Genomic DNA, 7,240 nt, shown 5'->3' on the forward strand with positions numbered 1-7,240 from the left:
GTATGTAACGTTCGATGTACATATAAAGCCTGGTAGGTGTTGGGATTATATCTGCAACACGGGCATTATCGAAAGATGGTTAAGTGGAGTCACCCAATGGGTGCCGTGCGTTATAAGGTACGTAATGCACAGTAGAGATACATTGTCGGGAGGTGGAACCCGCAAAATGTACAAGTCCGAGAATACGGGGTGCATCGTATGTAACGTTCGATGTACATATAAAGCCTGGTAGGTGTTGGGATTATATCTGCAACACGGGCATTATCGAAAGATGGTTAAGTGGAGTCACCCAATGGGTGCCGTGCGTTATAAGGTACGTAATGCACAGTAGAGATACATTGTCGGGAGGTGGAACCCGCCAAATGTACAAGTCCGGGAATACGGGGTGCATCGTATGTAACGTTCGATGTACATATAAAGCCTGGTAGGTGTTGGGATTATATCTGCAACACGGGCATTATCGAAAGATGGTTAAGTGGAGTCACCCAATGGGTGCCGTGCGTTATAAGGTACGTAATGCACAGTAGAGATACATTATCGGGAGGTGGAACCCGAAAAATGTACAAGTCCGGGAATACGGGGTGCATCGTATGTAACGTTCGATGTACATATAAAGCCTGGTAGGTGTTGGGATTATATCTGCAACACGGGCATTATCGAAAGATGGTTAAGTGGAGTCACCCAATGGGTGCCGTGCGTTATCAGGTACGTAATGCACAGTAGAGATACATTGTCGGGAGGTGGAACCCGAAAAATGTACAAGTCCGGGAATACGGGGTGCATCGTATGTAACGTTCGATGTACATATAAAGCCTGGTAGGTGTTGGGATTATATCTGCAACACGGGCATTATCGAAAGATGGTTAAGTGGAGTCACCCAATGGGTGCCGTGCGTTATAAGGTACGTAATGCACAGTAGAGATACATTGTCGGGAGGTGGAACCCGCAAAATGTACAAGTCCGAGAATACGGGGTGCATCGTATGTAACGTTCGATGTACATATAAAGCCTGGTAGGTGTTGGGATTATATCTGCAACACGGGCATTATCGAAAGATGGTTAAGTGGAGTCACCCAATGGGTGCCGTGCGTTATAAGGTACGTAATGCACAGTAGAGATACATTGTCGGGAGGTGGAACCCGCAAAATGTACAAGTCCGAGAATACGGGGTGCATCGTATGTAACGTTCGATGTACATATAAAGCCTGGTAGGTGTTGGGATTATATCTGCAACACGGGCATTATCGAAAGATGGTTAAGTGGAGTCACCCAATGGGTGCCGTGCGTTATAAGGTACGTAATGCACAGTAGAGATACATTGTCGGGAGGTGGAACCCGCCAAATGTACAAGTCCGGGAATACGGGGTGCATCGTATGTAACGTTCGATGTACATATAAAGCCTGGTAGGTGTTGGGATTATATCTGCAACACGGGCATTATCGAAAGATGGTTAAGTGGAGTCACCCAATGGGTGCCGTGCGTTATAAGGTACGTAATGCACAGTAGAGATACATTATCGGGAGGTGGAACCCGAAAAATGTACAAGTCCGGGAATACGGGGTGCATCGTATGTAACGTTCGATGTACATATAAAGCCTGGTAGGTGTTGGGATTATATCTGCAACACGGGCATTATCGAAAGATGGTTAAGTGGAGTCACCCAATGGGTGCCGTGCGTTATCAGGTACGTAATGCACAGTAGAGATACATTGTCGGGAGGTGGAACCCGAAAAATGTACAAGTCCGGGAATACGGAAAAGTTCCCCATGAAAGGCTGGGGATACAATTATTGATACAAATAATGTGCCTAAGGGTACATTTATTTTTCTAAGTCCCAGAAATCCGTCACTGAACATCACGACTTACAAACACATCTTCCCCCGGTCCTCCCATATACGGCACGGGGACAAGTATGAAGAATGAAAATAATGTGTGTATGGAACATATAATGTGCCTGAGAGCACATTTTTTTTCTAAGTCCCAGAAATCCGTCACTGAACATCACGACTTACAAACACATCTTCCCCCGGTCCTCCCATATACGGCACGGGGACAAGTATGAAGAATGAAAATCATGTGTGTATGGAACATATAATGTGCCTGAGAGCACATTTTTTTTCTAAGTCCCAGAAATCCGTCACTGAACATCACGACTTACAAACACATCTTCCCCCGGTCCTCCCATATACGGCACGGGGACAAGTATGAAGAATGAAAACTATGTGTGTATGAAACATATAATGTGCCTGAGAGCACATTTTTTTTCTAAGTCCCAGAAATCCGTCACTGAACATCACGACTTACAAACACATCTTCCCCCGGTCCTCCCATATACGGCACCGGGACAAGTATGAAGTATGAAAATTTTTGGTCACAGCGTGAAATCCCTCTAATGATCATGAAAATAGCATCGGATCACTTATCTGACCATAAAAAGTGAACCAAAACCCTATTTGGACAAACTTTTTGGTCCTATGAAAAATTCACTTTTCATATATGTCATGGTCGAAAATTTTCTAAGTCCCAAAAAATCACTTATTCTCGAATATCTCGAAAACTACTTATCGGACAGGGGTCAACCAAGGTGTTTTAGAAAGGTCTTTACAAGCTCTATTTAATGAGCCATAGCGACTTTCAAGTGATTTTTTGACACTTTTTCGCATATCGGCATCCTTGGTTCCCTTACTGGCCATAGGCCATAGGGCACCGAACGGCCAACTTTTGGTCCGGGGGTGAAATTTTTTTTTCACGAGATTTTGATGAAAATGGCTTCGGAACGCGTTTCTAATAATGAAAAGTGAAACCAAACAGTATTTGCGACGAAAAAATTGTCCTATGAAAAAATCACTTTTTCTTAGGGTACGGGTCAAAAAATTTCTAAGTCTCAAAAAATCACTTATTCTCGAATATCTCGAAAACTACTTATCGGACAGGGGTCAACCAAGGTGTTTTAGAAAGGTCTTTACTAGCTCTATTTAATGAGCCATAGCGACTTTCAAGTGATTTTTTGACACTTTTTCGCATATCGGCATCCTTGGTTCCCATACTGGCCATAGGCCATAGGGCACCGAACGGCCAACTTTTGGTCCGGGGGTGAAATTTTTTTTTCACGAGATTTTGATGAAAATGGCTTCGGAACGCGTTTCTAATAATGAAAAGTGAAACCAAACAGTATTTGCGAAGAAAAAATTGTCCTATGAAAAAATCACTTTTTCTTAGGGTACGGGTCAAAAATTTTCTAAGTCCCAAAAAATCACTTATTCTCGAATATCTCGAAAACTACTTATCGGACAGGGGTCAACCAAGGTGTTTTAGAAAGGTCTTTACAAGCTCTATTTAATGAGCCATAGCGACTTTCAAGTGATTTTTTGACACTTTTTCGCATATCGGCATCCTTGGTTCCCATACTGGCCATAGGCCATAGGGCACCGAACGGCCAACTTTTGGTCCGGGGGTGAAATTTTTTTTTCACGAGATTTTGATGAAAATGGCTTCGGAACGCGTTTCTAATAATGAAAAGTGAAACCAAACAGTATTTGCGAAGAAAAAATTGTCCTATGAAAAAATCACTTTTTCTTAGGGTACGGGTCAAAAATTTTCTAAGTCCCAAAAAATCACATTTTCTCGAATATCTCGAAAACTACGTATCGGACAGGGGTCAACCAAGGTGTTTTAGAAAGGTCTCAACAAGCTCTAATTAATGGGCCATAGCGACTTTTTAGTGATTTTTTGACAAATTTTGTCATATCGGCATCCCGAGTTCCCATACTGGCCATAGGCCATGGGGCCCCGAACGAAAAAATTTTGGTCCGAGGGTCAAAATTTTTTTTCTCATAAATTTGTTCAAAACGCCGTCGGAACGCGCCTTAGATCATGAAAAGTGAAAAGAAACAGTATTTTGCAAAAGTTGGGGTGGCCTATGACTTACATGGCCACGTCCTAGGTCCGAGTTCCCGAGGTCGTGTTCTTCAGTGGCGGAAAAAAATGGCCACTTGTGGGAGATGCAAAATGTTCATTTTGTATTATAGGGGACACACTATCGAAGCGAAAATTTCAGAAATGGCCTAAAACGTGAAGAAATGATGGGGTATGTACGAAAAGAAGGTTTTTATGGTCAAACGGTGAAAATTTTTTTTTTATGAAAAATTTTGGTCTCCCACCGTTCATGAATTTCTAGGACCAAAAATCGAAAAATTTCAAAACTTCACGATCGAAAGGGAAACGCATATGTGGTGTTCCTAGGTGTGTACGGTGTACGAAAAACGGGTTCACGATGAGATATCAGGCAAATAAGTGGACCTAAAGTGAGTTATACGGGTAAGACGAGGTGTCCAAAGACCGAAATAGGGGTACCAACTGAGAACGAAATGAAGGTCCCCGAAGTCGCCATACAAGTTATAGGAGGTGTCCAAAGTACGAAAAGAGTTCCATATTCGGCTGTTCCTACTATATGGTTCCCTGATTGCTGCTCCAAGGAGTAGTGAGGAAGTGTCCAAAGGTCTGTTGGGGGTATCGAGGTGATACCCTCGACGGACAATATGCACGAAAAGTGGTTCGATGATCTATCCTGTAGGTCGTACGGCAGCCATACCCGGCTGGAAGTACCGCGGTAATTCCGCAATAAAACGTTCGCCAGACGAACACACAAATTGAATTAGCTCATCGTAGTGTACGGAAACGAAACGAAAATGTAAGGTGATTAGGGATCCGGGAGCAATCTCGCGATCCCATGGTTCGGTGTAAGAAATGATACGAAGTGTTCATAAGTCTCCTCTGGAGGCAGAACCATCGTAGCAAAGTTCGGGAACCCAAGGGTCACAAAAACTCGTAGGACGATATCCACGAATAATCGGGGACTTGTGGGGACTACCGTGCCCTGACAAGTCAACTACACCTTAACTGGTGATGGTCGTCCTACGGGGACCTGCGGGGAACAAAAGGGTCACAAAAACTCGTAGGACAATATCTCCGAATAATCGGGGACTTGTGGGGACCACCGTGCCCTGACAAGTCAACTACACCTTAACTGGTGATGGTTGTCCTACGGGGACCTGCCGGGAACCCAAGGGTCACAAAAACTCGTAGGACGATATCCACGAATAATCGGGGACTTGTGGGGACTACCGTGCCCTGACAAGTCAACTACACCTTAACTGGTGATGGTCGTCCTACGGGGACCTGCGGGGAGCAAAAGGAGTCAGAAACAATCGTAGGACGATATCCACGAATAATCGGGGACTTGTGGGGACTACCGTGCCCTGACAAGTCAACTACACCTTAACTGGTGATGGTCGTCCTACGGGGACCTTCAGGGAGCCGCAGTAAGTCGCAGGTCGTATGCGAGCCTTGATTGGTCCTGTTGGGGGCGTGCGGGGTGTAATGCCTCGGTACGTCAAATGTTGGTGTACGATGTACATCGATAATCTGACATCCTCCTGAACAACCTTTGCTCGTGTGGTTATTGGCGCTGTGGAGTCGGTGTACTGCCGCAGGTCAATGAGAGTGGTCACAACAAAGATTGTGTCACCTGATGAACGTAGAAAGAGAGTCTGCGGGGACTGGTGCCCTGGTAGACAAAAAATATCGAACAAGCAATTGACGAAGACGAATTCTGGTTGATCCTACCAGTAATATACGCTTGTCTCAAAGGTTAAGCCATGCATGTCTAAGTACAAACATAAATGAATGTGAAACCGCATAAGGCTCAGTACAACAGCCATAATTCACAAGATCATCCACCCATCAGTTACTTGGATAACTGTGGAAAAGCCAGAGCTAATACATGCAACATGCCGGGACCGCTGTCCGCTTGCGGGCGGTGGAACTGGTGCACTTATTAGTAAAACCAATCGCCTCCGGGCGGCTTGAGTTGAAGTCTGGATAAGGATGCCGATCGTATGGTCGCTTGACCGACGACAGATCTTGCAAATGTCTGCCCTATCAACTATTGATGGTAGTGTAGAGGACTACCATGGTTGCGACGGGTAACGGGGAATCAGGGTTCGATTCCGGAGAGGGAGCCTGAGAAATGGCTACCACATCCAAGGAAGGCAGCAGGCGCGTAAATTACCCAATCCCGGCACGGGGAGGTAGTGACGAGAAATAACAATATGGACCTCTCTAACGATGGTCCATAATTGGAATGAATTGAGCATAAATCCTTCAATAAGGATCAAGTGGAGGGCAAGTCTGGTGCCAGCAGCCGCGGTAATTCCAGCTCCACTAGCGTATATTAAAGTTGTTGCGGTTAAACGTTCGAAGTTGATTCCCCGTCCAGACACGCGACCGCCGCGGGCGCCCGGCACACGCCGGATACGTTCGTGCGCGAGCTCGCGGCTGCGACTCACAATGGTGTGCCTGGGCGTCAACCTCGTGATCGGTCGGGCACGTCCCGAGCCGGTGCGTGGTGCCCGGGCAGCTCCCATTTACCTTGAACAAATTAGAGTGCTTCAAGCAGGCTAGTACAAAAGCGTCCACACCCGCCCAGGGTTGGCGTTGGCCGAGAATAATCTTGCATGGAATAATGGAACATGACCTCGGTCTGAGTCTTTTGGTTGGTTTTGTATAGACCCAGAGGTAATGATTACAGAAGTAGTTGGGGGCATTGGTATTACGGCGCGAGAGGTGAAATTCGTAGACCGTCGTAGGACCAACTGAAGCGAAAGCGTTGCCATGGATGCTTTCATTAATCAAGAACGAAAGTTAGAGGATCGAAGGCATTAGATACCGCCCTAGTTCTAACCGTAAACGATGCCAATCAGCAATTGGGAGACGCTACTACATTCGGTGCTCTCAGTAGCTTCCGGGAAACCAAAATCGGGTTCCGGGGGAAGTATGGTTGCAAAGTTGAAACTTAAAGGAATTGACGGAAGGGCACCACAAGAAGTGGAGCTTGCAGAGGCGAGCTGTCAAAGGAAGCAAGCGACGCTTTCCGTTGAGAGCTCTTAATGATTAGTGTTTTTCGTTTAAAATACAAATGGTGGTGCAATTTTTTTAGAGTAGTGTAACAAACACATATTTTGCGCAACACCGTGAAGTTTGGTGAAAACAGTGGGAAAACGTCGATTTTGGCACAAACATTGCGTCGTGCACCGGTGCGTGTGGCCACGAAGGCGTGCGTGTGTGGTTCCGTTAGTGCGTGCGAGCGTAGCGCTCCCTTTCGGTGCGGTTGAAGGGGAGCCCGCAGTCCGTGTGCAGCGTATTTTGTTACGGACAGGAGCGGAACAGTGATAAAACATT

This window comes from Anopheles stephensi, unplaced genomic scaffold (assembly GCF_013141755.1).
Source record: "Anopheles stephensi strain Indian unplaced genomic scaffold, UCI_ANSTEP_V1.0 ucontig19, whole genome shotgun sequence".
NCBI classification, from domain to species: Eukaryota; Metazoa; Arthropoda; class Insecta; order Diptera; family Culicidae; genus Anopheles; species Anopheles stephensi.